Source organism: Geotrypetes seraphini, chromosome 4 (assembly GCF_902459505.1).
Source record: "Geotrypetes seraphini chromosome 4, aGeoSer1.1, whole genome shotgun sequence".
In the NCBI taxonomy this organism is placed as follows: Eukaryota; Metazoa; Chordata; class Amphibia; order Gymnophiona; family Dermophiidae; genus Geotrypetes; species Geotrypetes seraphini.
Window position 1 is genome coordinate 232,790,623 of NC_047087.1, and position 16,351 is coordinate 232,806,973.

Sequence of the window (16,351 nt, forward strand, 5' to 3'; positions counted from 1 at the left end):
CTAACACTGTTTCCTTAAAGGTTTGATTATCCTGTCTGAATGTCCAAGTGCTAATCCCATCCTAATCCTACCCAAAACATGCCTCTAACACACCCCCTTAAGATTTAGACGCACTGGAGACAAAACAACCAGAAAGTCAGTGTTGAAATGCCCACTTGGATGTTTTGTCTATTAAGACGTACAAGTGCCAGTTTATGCTGTCTATCATTTTTGAAAATTAGCCTGATAGTGTGTGATATTATGTCACCAACAAACAAAGCAAACTTCAATGCTCCACCAATGAGGGTAAAGGGCTACACAACCAAAAACAAGAGGTGGTGGACTGGAGTGGCAAAGTTTATTCAGTCAAATGGGCTAAAACCAAACCAATAGCCAACAAATTATACTATTAAAGTTTGTGGTCATAAAAATGAACAGTCCAATTAGAAGAATTTTCAACAAAGGTGTATGTCAATACATTGGACAGAAGCGATTGTTGGTAGGAGACCCACAATGCAGCTGAAACATAAGGCCGCATAAGTCAGTGTTGAAGTTATGGATTATGACAGTATGCAGGGAGTGAGGACCCGACACTGTCCATGTTTTAGCCAATTAGAGGCCTTCATCGGAGGTCCTATCAAAATATGAATAGGAATGAGTGAGAACATCTTAGAAAAAGAGGTGTGATCATGATGGACTGGTGATAAAGTCATGCATGGGCCAAGGTGGACCAAAATGATGGATGAAGTGAGATAATAGAAATAAATCTAAATTCAAGTGTCTATGACTGTGAATACATTTGATTATGGTTCTAATAAAGTAAGAAAATGAGAAGTGACATTGAAAGTGTATCTGTGTTATGGAATGAAAAACTTGTAGAGAGAGATGTGATCGTGATGTGATATAACATACTGTATATATAATTGATCTTGTCTTGCCATTTTCAAGGCTCAAACTGTAGAAATTTGCCCAATTACTGTAGAAAGGCATTTCAGGTATCCACTACTCTCTCATTAAAAAAGTTCTTTCTAATGTTACTTTTAAATTGACGCCCTGCAACCTCAATTCATGTCCTAGCTCTACTGCTATTCCCATCACTGGAGAAGATATATATATATATATATATATATATACATATATATATATATATATATATATATATTCTATCCTGAGAAGCTAAAACACAGTAACTGCGAAGAATATAAATATGAAAAAAGTCCAAAAAACTGATTTCTTTGAATAAATCCCCATGAAGTAATTCTAGACCAGTACTGTGTTCTGACTTAATATATCTCCAAATTATTAAGAGATACCGAGTTTTGACTTTTGCTACAGGCTTGAAAATTCATCCAATTATTAAATGGCTTCCGTGTTAAGAAATACGCAGTAACTACAGAACATCTGGTGAGTTAGCTTAGTTTTGATATAAATATGAGTTACTGTGTCCTGACTTTTCCGGGTAGTATCAGCCTGCGTCTGTCTACATATTTTACAAAAATATCCCACATTCATCAGAGCTTATGTAAAATACTGGATAATCTGTGACTGTCCCAATCTGGATGTTCCAATTCCTTCTTTGATAACCTATATAAAATGCCCTTTAAGTGTGTTCGATTCATATTAAAAAATGAACCCAGTTCCTTATTTTTCACCCTAGAAACAGAACTCTTTTTTTTCTAAAGCAAACTGATGATTGGTTAGAATCCACATGATTAATGCAACACTGACTATTACAGCTATGAACTGTTTTGATTTTCATTTGATAATGCCATACTAAAAGAAAAAGTCAAATATGACTTAAACAATAGCACCTACAGCTGCAAGGCCTGAATTCTATAAGTGGCACTATCGTCTGCAGCTGCCTAATAAATGGCCACTTATCGAGTGTCAATCATAGCTTTGTGCAAAGTAGGCATCAGAAATGTAAGCCAGGGTTTTCAAAGCCTACATTTCAGGCGCCTACCTTTCACTTGAATTGCTGCTACAGAGGCGCTTTACGATGCCTAGCACCACTTCCATCATTAGCCACGTCTACAGTGACAATGGGCATCAAAGTACCTCCATAGCTGCAATGTAGGCATTTTTTAAAATACTATTATTTGTTTTTAAATGGAATTTTCCACTTGTTAGATACCCGTAGGGTGCCTACCGGCGCCTAACTTACCCTCCCCCCCTTTTAATAAAGCTATGCTAGTGGCTGCCAAGCAGCAAAAACCCTGAACCCTTTTAAATCTCTATGAGCTTTGGGGCAGTTACCGTAGTGACAGCCGCTAGCATGGCTTTGTAAAGGGGAGGGGGGGTTTAAGGCGCCATTTATAGAATATGGGTCTTACTGCCTTAAGTTTGAACTTAAATTTGTCTCAGCTGCAGTCGTAAATTCTGAGGATAATTTTCAAAGTCATTTCTGCCTACCACATATGCAGATACATGAAGATCAATGCATCCTGTGTGTGCACATTTTTACCTGAAAAAAAGCAGTGGTATTTCTGATATTGGATTAGGGCAGGATTTTCACATACATATATGCACTTTTTTGTAGTAGTATTGTAAATTGCATAATACTCACACACTAGTAGTATATTAAATGTAATAATTTAATTTAATTTAATTTAATTCTTATATACCACTAATAACCGTGAGGTTTCTAAGCAGTTTACAAAAATGATGCATTAAAAGATACAATAAATAAAAATAAATCCAATTCAATCCAATATATTAATGTAATCTAATCTAAGATTTCTGAATCGTTCTAATACCATTTAGTTCAAGGTGAAATATGTCAAAAGGAAGCCATAATAATTCTATGGGAAAATACAATCCCTTGGATAAAAATGTGCTCCCTAAAATTCAATGTAAAAATAAGTGGATCATTTCTCTGGAATGATTTTACTATTTAACAAAATGCTTGTTGCAAGTTTCCAGGTTTCTGTGTCCAGAAACCTGCAACAAGCACAATGCCAGCTGCAGAAACCCTGAGAGAATATGTAACAAAATGTTTGGATTTTTTTTGTTCCAGTTCTTTCTTAATTGCCTATGCCACAAAAGTATAGAAAATGGCTATCATTCCCCTCAAACTTTGCTTTAGTGATCAGGGCATTGATATTTTCACATTTACCTTTTTTGCAGAACATTCCAGATTGATTCCAAACTGAAGGGTCCTTTTACCAAGGCGCACTAGCTGTTTTAACGCATGCTAAATGCTAACGTGTGCTAATGCGTCCATTATATCCTATGGACGCGTTAGCGCGTGCTAAATCAGCTACCACACCTTAGTAAAAGGACTACCGAGTAAACTTAGGGCTCCTTTTACAAAGCCACGCTAGGGCCTTAATTCGCACGCTAGCCACTACCGCCTCCTTTTGAGCAGGCGGTAGATTTTTGGCTAGCACGCTCTATAGCAAGTGCTAATCCGGTGCGTGTGCTAAAATCGCTAGCGCGGCTTTGTAAAAGGTGCCCTTAGTGGCCCTTTTACTAAGGTGCGGTAGGTTATTGTGGATGGTGGAATTTTCTGCTATAAATTTTCTTAGAATATTAAGTTTTTAAAAATGTTTAAATTTAAAATTTTTCAATGTTATTTGAAAATATATTTAAATATGTTGCGAGAATCTCATATACATTTGTCATAGGTGAAATAAATGTATTGTTTTCATTACCACAATTTCATTTCGTTCATCCATGATACAGAGGAGATAAGAGAGCCATGAAGTTTGCTATCTCAAGAATGTAATGGGAACCCACTGATCAAGCATGCAAATGCAATCACATATCCAAATATTCCTTCATCCATCACCCCTGTGCCACATTGCCCTGAGCTTCCCATATCCACTCTTCCAAAAAGAGAGCAACTGTTTTCAGAAGAGAACAGCAAGTCAGAAAGTGAGATGTTGTAGATCCAGTTTATAATATCAGTGGTGCAGCTGATGAGAAATACCCATACTATCCAAATCAAAAAGACCTCAATAATTTGATCAAAGATCTTGGTCGCACCAAATCCAATGCCGAGCTTTTGACATCTAGGTTGCGTATGTCTAGTAACACTACAGAAATGATAAGTAGTAGGCAGTGGTGTACCAAGGGGGATGCAGGGGGGGGGGAAAGTCCGCCCCAGGTGCAAGCCCTAAGGGAGTGCACAAAGCTGACCCACCAGGTCCGGAACCACCCTCCCTATTCTGCCACTTTCCTTAACCAGCAGCAATAAACTTTAAATCAGGGGTGTCCAACCCATGGCCCAGTTTGTGCTCCCTCTCGAGTCCCAACATGACCTTCTCCCTTCCTTCCTTCTGTGCCTCCCTCCGGCAGGTGTTTAGCTTCTGGCTGGCTCCCTTGCTGCAGTCATTTTTCTGCCCGTGGCTTTGAATGGAAAAATGACTGCAACAAGGGAGTCAGCCAGAAACTAAACACTCGCCGGAGGGAGGCACAGAAGAGAGAGAGAGACCTACAACTCACTGATCTTGCTTGCTTTCTTCAGGCCGTCCTCCACGGACACAGAAAGTAGATGGGACCTGGCAGTGAGGAAAACCCAAAGCAAGCAAGAGCAGCAAGTTGTGAATGCTGTGCTGCCAACGTGTGTGTTAGACAGGGAAGGGGGAAAAGAAATGCTGCTTTTGCACAGGGAAAGGGGGAGGGAAGGGGAAGAAAAATGCTGCTGCTGCTGCACCCAATTGGGGATAGAGAGGGAAGGAGGGAGAAGGAAAACAAGGAAGAGGAGAGGAATGAGAGATGCCAAGTCCATGGGAGGGAGGTAAAGGAAAGAAGGAAAGGAGATACCAGGCCATGGAGGGGGAGAGATAGATGCAATGGTATGGGGGAAGGGAAGAAGATAGATGCCAGACCAGGGGAAAGGAAGGAAGGAGGGATGGAGAGAAAGGAAGGAAGGAGAGGAGATGCCAGATAATGGAGGAGGAAGGGGAGTTAGAAGGAGAGGAGAGAGATGTCAGGGCATGGGGGGAGGGAAGGGACACTAAGGAGACAAATGCCAGAAAGGAGGGAGAGGAGGTACCAAAGCATAGAGGGAAAGATATGCCAGGGCATGGGGGAAGGGAAGGAGATAGAGATGCTAGACCATGGGTTGGGGGTGTAGACAGAAAAATGGAGAGAGGGGTGAAGCTGCAATGAATACAAAGGAGAGAAGGGGCATAGGCTATACAGTTTATTGAAGGGAAGATGCCTTACGGAAGAGAAAGAGGGTGGACAGTGGATGGAAAGGGCAAAGAGGGTGGACAGTAGATGGAAGGGGCAGAGAGTGTGGGCAGTGGGTGGAAGGGGCAAAGAGAGGGCAGATGTTGCATGGAAAGGAGAGAGGACAAACACTGTATAGAAAGAAGAGAGCAAAGAGAAGATGATTAAAGCAGAAACAACAAAAGGTAGAAAGATTTTTTGTTGTTGTTGCTTTACTTAGAATCAAGTGGTATTGTAACTGTATTGATCAAAGTTTATAAATAGGAAATGGAAATAAGGCAATCTTTTTTTGGACTAAACCCCTTTCCTCAGGTCAGGACAGGATACCATAACAGCAGTACTGTTCTGAAGAAAGATTTGGCATTTGAAAGCTAATTGCAAAATGGATTAGTCCAATAAAATTGTATTTTCTTATTTCTCATTACAGTATTTGTTTTATTTCTATTTGTTAATTTGTAAAGTGGTGATTGTTATGTATCAGTTTTTTCAAATTTACATCTACTGTCTTTATATTTTGCACAGTATTAGAGGACATGTGTTACTGTTTCTGTGGTGGTATGGTGTTGCATTGTATGCAGAGTCTGGTTTCTTGGCAGTTCAGTTTAACTTTTGTCTACATATTTCAATTTTTAGTTTGTGATTATTCTATATTGGGCGAGGGTGTATCTCTGTTCTGTGTGTATGAAAAGGACATGGTTTTCTGTTGGCATTGACTGTACAGTTTCAATTGACTGTGCAGGATCTGGCTTGTTTAATTTTACAATGTGCTTACTGGTGTTCTAGTGCTCACTGCAGTTTCTAAGCTGCTGCTTTTTCCTAAGTACACTCTTGTTGTGCGATATGTGGATTGTTACTAAAAATCATGTTTTTCATATAGATGATGGGCCCCAGGTGTCACATATGCTGGGTACGTCACTGGTAGTAGTAAGTAGTAAGCTCAAACTGTGGAACTTGTTAGATGAAAGTGTGCAAGTCACAGATCAGAGGAAGCATCACCAAGCTTTTTCTACCTTCATCACCCATCAAGATAGGCTCTGCTTCTGCCACAGTGAGACCAGTCTGTTTGAGGTAATTGGAATCGCCTGAAAACCTGAAAGAGTGGCATCTCTTCATTAACAGTTCATCCAGGAGCATCAAAGCCACGCTGTTCCATTACGGGAGCAAGTACTCATCTCTTCCACTGGCTCACTCAGTGCACCCCCAAAGAGGATTACAACAGCATCAAGACTTTACTAGGCTCCTTGAAGTATGATGAATATAGCTGGAGGTCATCAGAGACTTCAAGAAAATATAGGCATAGCTTTTACCTCTGTGCACTGCTATAGACTTGCCCCCTTATGGTTGGACTCAGTATGGTATTTAATAATCACATTCTGCCAGAGTTTCTAAATTCGTTTTAGGAAGTGTTTTATGTGAACTGCACCAAGCCTTAAGAAAAATGTGGCTTTACATATCTCTGAGCAATTTTCCTTCAGAACATCACACATAGGAGAGAGCCCATTTTCACCACTGCATTCATCTGGGATTCTAGTCCAGCGCACCTAATCAAACAACCAGGGATTCATCCCTTTAGATACAGCATAATTCACCTGTTAAATATTGCCAGACGCGTGCATTTTTTTCTTTTTCTTTAATCACCTATTTTATTTATTTATTTAAAAAAATTTCTAACCCGCCTAGACCTAAGTGGTTTTGTCTTAGCTAAAAGCCACCCTCATTCATCTAGTATATTATTTTGGCTATGATGAGTTAAAAACACAGTGATAGAATCAATTTTGGCTGGTAAGAAAGTTACATAGATTGAATATGTCTATGGGAGAGACAGCTGAGCAAAAGTCAGTAGCAAACAACTATGGAGATACCCATCACGTAAATACAATTTTCATCCACTCCATTTTCTTTTTAAAATAGTTGCCTACCTCTCTCCCTCATTTAAGAGACAATTACCGACCGTCATTAGTAAGTCACCTAGCTTTGTCACTTAGAGAAAAGAAAAACCTACCACTTTCATTACAGGACAATCATTGCCATAGATTTCTATCAGCAAACAGAAAGGAAATAATTTTTTTTTTTAACCTGCAAAATGATTTCCATTTCCATTTCTCAATTCTTCTCCCAGCACTCCCTGTCTCCCATTCACAGCAACAGACTTACTGGGGGAGGGGGAGGTTTGTGTGAATTTAAGAAGGACAGTGTAGGAAATAATATTCATATACTGCAGTACAGCAGTCTACAAGCTATACCACATCTGTGAACCTGTGCATCTTTTAAGCCCAAGCTGTTAAATAACATTCATCTAATTTGTTTGTGCAAGCATATGCAATAGAAAGATATTGCTAGTTACAACTGGTATGTATCCATTTTAGTTTAAAAATATACAGATGAAGAAAACATTTTTTCAACTTCTATTTGCAATGCAAGGAACCAAAACCATTAAAAGGCTCATGAGCTTTAAGCAAAACATGGGGGAAGGGTGGACAGGAGGAAATGATCATGTCAAATTTCATGAACCAAATCCAGTGCTGTCGAAAAACCTTAACGTTTGTCCCTCCTGAAAATTGTAAATTGTCTGCATGTAATATAACTAATTATGTGGAGAAAGTAGCAAGATCCATTTTCCACTGTCCTCATCCCTAGCTCTTTGTCTGGCTGAGATCTGCATGGGCGGAGGCTAAAAGCACGGAACACATGCATCTCCAAGTTTGATTAATACATTTTTTTGAATGAGGGTTTATACAAAACCATAGCATTTATGAAATGAAGAAGAGCAAACAAATTCAATAACCGCCTTAGTCATAGTTAACAATAAAATTAACCTTACATATCACATAAAAGCCTCTTCTAATAAAATATTCATTCCAACTGCTCTTTTTCTGTAACTTTGTGTTGCTTTTTGTTTCCTATGAGCAAAATACTAAATTACACTGTCATGTAGTCATAATTATGCAGTTTATGCAAACTTCCCCCTTAGCAAACAGATTTGGTGCATGGCTTCATATTTCTACCTCACACACTATACGTGTAAACTGAGCTCTGTTTCTCTTAACCTGGTTGCTGCCTACCAAAATCCAGATACAAAGTCAAAAAATACCTCAAAGCAACCGCAGCTTTCTTATCAATTCTAAATCTGACCTCACATGTTCAATGCTAATAGGGGTGATGGTAAAAACAAAAAAAAACACTCCAGCCTGAGGAAGAACGCAGAGGCTTTACACAAAGCCCAGAAACCAGATTTCAGAATTTGCTCTCTCTCTCTTCATTTTATTAACGACCACACAGCAGATTTCTCATGCTGTTGTATTTTACATGTTTTCTCAAAGACCAACCTCACACACACACAAGCGAAAATGTGAAATAACTTACTGTCTTTAAGAAATAATATCCTGGTTTCCTGCCTTCAGGGATGCTCACTTGGGATGAGGTGGCTCTGCAAAGAGGAGCAGGCTGGCTGAGACTGGTTACCTAGGCAATAATGTATTTCTGTGCTGTGAGAAGAATCAGAAAGCTTGGAGTCAGAGAGAGTCTATCTCTTTCAATGAGAGCCACTGGCACGGCTCACAGCGGATTCACCACCCAAAGCAAGAGAAATTAAACAGCCACCCTTATTTTCTAGTTATAAAATTATAATCATCAATATGTTAATAATTACAAGGATAAATTCATAAACCAGTACTGAAGCTTCAGTTCTTTTCCTAGTGCATGCATATTTTTTTTTCAGTTTGTCATATGGTTGTTAGAGGTGTAAATCACGCGTTGGGTTATAAAGTTTTGGCTATTTGAGAGGTTTTAATAGGTTAACTCCACACGATACAAAAAACCTCACTTGTCAGGATTGAAGATCCAAATAAATAGCAATCAATGAATCCTTAAGAACAAAGAGGACGAACAAACTTATGGGCATATAAGCATTGGGGCAAGAATACTACAATAAAGGAAAAGTAAAGAATGACATAAGTTTGTTCGTCATCTTTGTTCTTAAGGATTCATTGATTGCTATTTATTTGGATCTTCAATCCTGACAAGTGAGATTTATTGTATCGTGTGGAGTTTTCCAATACACCTCACTTCCTATCTTCAACTTTTTGTCTTAGGTTTTAATAGGTTCCTTATCCAAACAGTTACTGCTTGCCCTGGATCGGTAGCATGGAATGTTGCTACTATTTGGGTTTTGGCCAGGTACTAGTGACCTGGATTGGCCACCGTGAGAAAGAGCTACTGGGTTTGATGGACCGTTGGTCTGACCCAGTAAGGCTATTCTTATATTCTGATACGCAGTACTTGTACCTTCTTTAAGAATATAAGAAAAGTCATGCTGGGTCAGACCTGGGTGTGCTGAGCTCAGCATCGTGTTTCTGACAGTGCCAGTCTGCATCACAACTACTTAGAAAATAGATCAGTTTCCAGACTTTATTTCCAGGATGATCAATGCCTCTCCCAGGTCTACCTGTTTCATTTTTTATGGAGTTTTCTTGCAGGAACTTACCCTCTGAATCTCGCTGTATTGGTTGTCTACACCACATCTTCTGACAACAGATTTTACACTTAATTATTTGCTACATTTAAATGAAACCCTTCCTACAATTTGGTTATAGTCTTCTGGTCATTAATTTCAGGGTTTTCTGATGTTTGACAAGGTAAACCATTGTTTTCTATTTAACAATTCTGCCTCACTCATGATTTTTTGCCAAGCTGCTAAGTTGTTTAGCCTCTGTTTATAAGAGAGGTGGTGTGTCCCGTTTACATTTTTATGCTCTTCTATTAATCTTTTCTAGTCCCACAATTTCTTTTTTTAGATGGAATAACTGTGACTGCACACAATGCTCAAGGTGTGATTGCATCAGGATCTTATGTTGTTGTTTTTGTTAGATGCCATTGACTCGAGCTCGAGTCCTAGTGACTTGATAAATTGCAGATCTAAAAAGAAATTGGTTTTGTGCTAGTCCGGAAAGGTCCTCCAGCATCATCCCCATGGTTGTTTTCAACATATCCAGCCATCTGATTGCAGGTCACCTCCTCACCTGGTTCCTACGATCTTCCCAAACATGATGTCCTTCTCCAGTGATCTTTCTCTTCTGATGGTGTGACCAAAATAAAACAATCATAACTTCATCATTTGAGCTTCGAATGACATAGCCGGTTTGATCTCTTCCAGAATTGATTTGTTTGTTGTTCTGGGACTTATTCAGAGATATAAAAGATCTTCTCAGTTTTGTTCTTTGTCTCTTTACAAATAATCCCTAATATTCTATTAACTTTATTTAACTTCTATGGCACAAATGACAGTATATGATCTACAATGACTTCTTGGCCTTTTTTCTTGGATGGTGATTTTTAACTCAGAACCTTTGCACCTAGATTTGAGATTTTTTTTTTCTATGTATATCACTTTGCATTTATCCGCATTAAATTTTTGTCTACTAATCTCACAAGATTTTTCTGAAATTCTCTTCCAGTGTTCCTACAAAAAAACATGGAGGCATAAACTTTCCCAATCTTTATAATTATCATTGGGCCTATATTTTAAGACAGGTTATGTACTGGTTAGTGGATAACATCTTCGATGATATCCTTTCTTGGGAGATTATCCCTGTTACTGCAAGTGCTCAACAAAGCATGGTTGTGTTGAGATGGAGGGTATATGGTAGAGTGTATAGGAAGTAGAGAATGACATGGTGACAAAATTCATCACCGTTCCCGTCCCTGCGGATAACCGCGGGAAATAATCCCATGTCATTTTCTAGTGTCTATTTCAACCTCAGTCCTTCTACACCAGCATTCTTCAAAGTAAAGCTTGTGGGTCAGTGGTTGTGGCCATTCATACTCTGATTCTTCCCTCTCTCCTTAAAGAATGACATGAAGATGGTTTCCCGCGGTTATCCGCAGGTACGGGAACGGTGATAAATTTTGTCACCGTGTCATTCTCTAATAGGAAGTTTCCAGTTCCTTAAAAAGCCAGGCCCTGCAGCCAAGAAGGCCCAGGGAAGAAAGAAGGCCGCCTAAGGAAGAAAGAAGAAGCCCTATAGCATATGCCTCAACTACATGTGAGGAGGGGATTCCTGTGGTCACTGAATCTTTCAAAGTGCAGAGAGGAGGTGGATTCCTATGTTCACTAAATCTTTCATATTGCAGGAATTCAGCAAACAGGCCTCTGATGTCATAGCAACAGGGAAACTGTCTGAACATTATATAGACTCTTCCTCTGCCCAGAGTGGAGAGCTACTATTGGCTGTTTTGAAAGATTCCAAAATTTTTTTCAGCCTGAGAACAGTGTAGAGAGAGACAGAACTACAGCTGGAGTAAGAAGAAGAAAGGAGCAGCTCAGAGCAAGGAGAAGCAGTTTGTCTCTCTCTGGTTAATAGTTCTGTGGGAGCTGGCAGAAAATTTTTCTAAGCAGCTGATTACCTCTATACTAGTGTGTTGCAAACTTTTTAAGCTGCGGCACACTAATCTTGGGGCCATGGCTGGAGGGCACCTGGAAATGCATGGATGTTGACATTATGATGTCACGCGCATGTGTGATGTTATCACATCGATGTCTGCGCACGTGCAGATGTCTTCCAAACGCAGCCCTGAGCTTCCTATTACCACAGGTGGGGGAGTGCTGCAGAGGGCGAAGTGAGGAGAAAAAGTAGAGGAGCTGGCGGGGAGGAGAGGCACAGGTGCAGGCTGACTGACTACAGGACATTCCTCTCGCTGTGAGAAGCACGTACTGTATGCAGTAACAGGCACCGGCACCGACACCTCTCCTCCTAACTGGCATTTCGCAGCACACATTTTGCGATATACTTCTCTGTACAAATAGCTCTGGGGATAAGAGTCCCAGAACCCTGAATATACTGGTAAAGGAGAAATTTCTATTTGTCCTATTTACCCTCTTTATACCTGATAATTACATTACATTGTTATATTTATTCCGCCAATATCTTGTGGTTCTAGGCGGATTACAATAAGAGGAGATTCTGTTCATATCCAGAAAATTACAAGATAGCTATTTAGTTGGAACGGTTGGGCTCTGGAGCCATAGGGTACCATAGGAGGCCAGGGGTAATATACATTTGTGTAAGCTACCAGAAACCAGGATAAGATTAGCAAAGCTTTATCTTGGAAAGGATTTCTTTAACACTGGAGCTAGGATGTGCACACTGTGGGTTTCAACATGAGGCTCTACCGCAAATCTACTGCTCCAAAAACACCTCAGCACGCTCTAAGCACTGAGCATGCAAATTACTGTCGTGTACACAGTCAGAAAAAGACCAACTTTACAGCTGTACTAGAAATGGGCATAGTACATGGGAAAGCCCCACATTAGGATGTACTAAACCCATTTACTAGCACAGCTTAGTAAAAGGTCGCTTTATGCAATAGCCAGTTAGCAGAGTGAAAATCACTGCTAACCAGTTAAGTTTCCACTCCACAGTAGCTCCACCCCAGACCACCCACAAACTAGCTGGTTTTGGCATATTTAGTGTTACTGAATATCCCCTCTATCTGGTTAAATGTCGCTGGATAGCCATGCAGAAGCAAGGGTCCTGGCCATTTCATTTGAATATCATCCCCCTAGCTTCTATATGCTGAAAAAGAAAAAAAAAAAATCTATGTAAAATAAAAAAAATAAATGCAAATTTATCAGTCAACACCATATGGTTTTCCTTTTTAAAGTGCTCCCATCACATATCATGATAAAATGCATATTTTAATTACCCACTACCTCCTACTATTATTATTGTTTCTTTTTAACAAACCTTGCCTGCCACAGCATGATCATTTCAGTTCATAGTAACTTTCTGGACTGGGCTGTTCCGTGTTTCCTTCTGGGAAGATGTTCTAGAATTATTGTAAGAACATTTCCTCAGGGGCAGAGTATACTGGAGAAGTCGAGCTACAAAAGATATTTGCTGACTAAAAATTCTGTTCAAACTAGCAACTTGAGGGCGAACAGAGAAATTTAAGAGCACAGCTAATCTGTTCCAATCCTGCACATACTATTTGATCATGAGTCTTACCCTTGCTTTACCACATGCAGGCATTATGGACTAAATTCTATATATGGCATCTAAAAAAAATGCTTGGTGCTATTCTATAAATAGTGCTTAAAGTTAGGCGCAGTTTAGAGGCTAGAGCTAACACCTGGGACCCGCACCTAACTTTAGAAGTGGCCATTTGCACCAAATGAAATGTGGCACAAATCCTCATGCCTAAATTAGGGACCCCATTTACAAAGCCACAGTAGCAATGCTACCACGGTAAATATACCAAAGCCCATTCAAAATATGGTGCATTTACCGCGGCGTTACTACTGTGGCTATGTATAAGGGGCCCTAGATGCAGATCCCCCTTATTCTATAACTATGCACATAAATGCAAAGAATGTCCCTGATCCAGTCATCACTCTTTCATTTTCACAGGGCAGGATTAACCAATAGGCCAAGTAGGCACGTGCCTAGGGCCCGAAATGGTCAGGGGGCCCGATGAAGGAGGGCATCAACATTGTTTTTTCCAAATGGCGATGGGCCCCTCCAGCATCGATCAGCAAGGCGGGCCCCCCCGATTGTCTACGCAGGCCCCACTCCGATCGGCAACGCGGCCCCCCCACCCATTAACAAAAAGTAAGACAAGCAAGCCAAGTGGGTAAGAAAGGCAACGGAAACTGTAATTGTGCAAGCGGTGCTGCTTGCCCAAAGCTTCCCTCTGATGCAGCTTCCTGTTTCCGCCTGGGTGCATAGTTGGGGGGGGGGTAGGGGGCCCAGTGTACTTGTGTGCCTAGGGGCCCTCGACGAAGTAATCCTGCCCTGCATTTTCATACTCCCTTTTTCAACTCGTGCCTAAATTTATATGAGTAAATTTTAATTAAAACCATTGCTCATTAATATCCTAATTATTGGTGAAAATTGGCTCATTCGTCAATTAAATTGTGTGTACAAATTGGGCAACTGCCTAAATTTGTGCATGCAATTTTTAGCATTTTTTATAGAATTCAATGGTTATGAGGATAATTCTATAAAGTAGACATTAATGTTTATACACCGATAACACAGCACACATGCTGATATGCGGGCAAATACAGTATACGTACATAAATGTCAAAATTCCGCCCATGCACTATTCTCTAAATCAGGGGTGTCCAACCTGTGGCCCGAGGAAAGCATGCAGCCCAGTGAAGTATTTTGTGTGGCCCCGGTCGAGGGCAATGAAGTGTTTTCCTCTGCTGCCCCCAGGTGTTTACCGTCTTGCCGGCTCCCTCCTCTGTCTTGCTGCAGCGTTTGCATCTTTGTGCGGCCCCAGAAACATTTTTATTGGCCAATGCGGCCCAGGGAAGCCAAAAGGTTGGACACTCCTGCTCTAAATACTGTATGTGCATATGTTACATAGTGTGTATTTGACAGATGGGTATACAGTATACATAGGCAAGTATCTAGGTGGAGCCTGGGCATGGCACATTTATACATGTAACTGTTGTGAGAAGTCCCAGCAGCCATCTTGTAATTGGAACCGGCCCTTACTGGTCCCACAAGGCTGCTGCAGGAAATTTTGGCAGCCATTCTGATAGAGCAGGGGCATAGGGCAAGAATAAGTAGGGTTCATTTTTGGCCCCAAAGAGGCCATTGGACCAAAAGGGATTTCTAAGGAAGGCCCAGGGAAATCCTATCAGTGGTCAGACAACATGGGGGGTAGCAGAAAGTGAGGGGGCCACCACTAGGGGAGATTTTTTGGTCAGGTATGAGAGTGGGGCAGCATTTTGGTTTCTGCTGAAACCAAGCAGCCAATTTCTGTAACAGATCTGGTTTCAGCAGAAACCTAAGATCCTGGGTTCAGTCAGGCTCTTTATAAGTTACCTACATACCTGGCATTTAGATATAATGACTTACACTTCTACTTGGGCAGGCAAGCAGGAGGCAGAAAAGGAGAAGTAGAGAAAAGCAGAGATGAGGACAGGAGAGGGGAAGAAGGAGCAAGAGAAGGCAGGAGAGAGCAAGGGGCATCGTTGGGAGGTAGCACCACCCACCCCCCGGCATCATCCACTGGAGCTCCTCTTAAAAGGGGAGGGGCCAACGGCACTCAGCCATTCGGCGCGCATCAAAGGCGAGCGTTAAAGGAAGGACACTACACAGGAAGGACACCTACACAGGCAAGTACCACAAGGACAACAGGACAGACAAGCAGTAGATAAACAAGCACAGTAGTAGCAGAGGGCAAACACATCAGACACAGAGGACACACACAAGCAACAGGAATAGCAGGTTTAAATCAAGAAAAGGACTTCACAGAAACACTGAGGACGCTACACAGATTCTTACACAAGGAGAAGCCACTTCAGATGACAGACCAGCAAGTGGACAGCAATGGATACAGCAGACAGAAGCAAGCTGTTGAGTTACCCAGTTTTCTGCACCGTTTACTATATGTATGACTACCTCCCCTCTGGAAGGCGGTCATATGTATACACTCGATGCGAGGAACTGGAGTGCCTGAAGAAGCAAGTCAGACTCCTGGAGGGCAGAATACTGGAACTAGAAGCACTTCGAGCAGTGGAAGATGAGGACAGAGAGGCAGAAAACTTTATGACAGAGGAAACCATTGAGGAAGAAGTCAGGGAGTTAGAGAAGTTCATCGAACAGGCATACAGGGAAGCTGTGGAAAATCACCAACAACAGTGGAGCTGCCAAGATACACCTACAGTGAGCTAGGACCACCTGGAGGACAACCACATGGAAGGCGAGTCCAATGCAAGCCAACACCAGGATGAGGGAAGATGGAAGTGCATAGAGGACATGGACCTAAAGCTGGAGAGATGGTCATTTATCAGGGACACGGACCTGCAGCTGGAGAGACAAGAGAAAACAGAGAGGACAGTGATCATCGTGGAGGACTCCAACATCAGACAAGTCAACAGCCACATACCGGGAGGAAGACAGGATCAGCTGGAGACCTGCCTACCGGGAGCCAAGGTAGTGAGCTGCATCGACAGGATCATTGACAGCGTGGAAGAGGAAGATACGGTGGTGGTGATCCACGTGGGGACAAACAACGTGAGCAACAGGAATTACAGCAGGGAAGGACTGAAGGACCATTTCCAGATGCTAGGAGGGAAGCTGAAGACCAGAACTCTGAGGGTAGCATTCTCAGAGATCCTGCCAGTACCCATGGCTGACAAGAAGAGGCAGATGGAGCTGCAAGTGGTCAACGCATGGATGAG

The 16,351-nt window shown here is 41.3% G+C and overlaps 1 protein-coding gene across 1 annotated transcript in view; it reads right to left on the bottom strand.

Annotated features, from left to right (window-relative positions):
- Positions 1-8,626, bottom strand: part of CALY (calcyon neuron specific vesicular protein) — a 154,170-nt gene extending 145,544 nt beyond the window's left edge. The window contains exon 1 of the mRNA XM_033943470.1: positions 8,521-8,626. The gene's annotated coding sequence lies outside the window, so the exon portion shown is untranslated. The remainder of the gene's footprint in view (positions 1-8,520) is intronic.
- Positions 8,627-16,351: the final 7,725 nt, after the last annotated feature.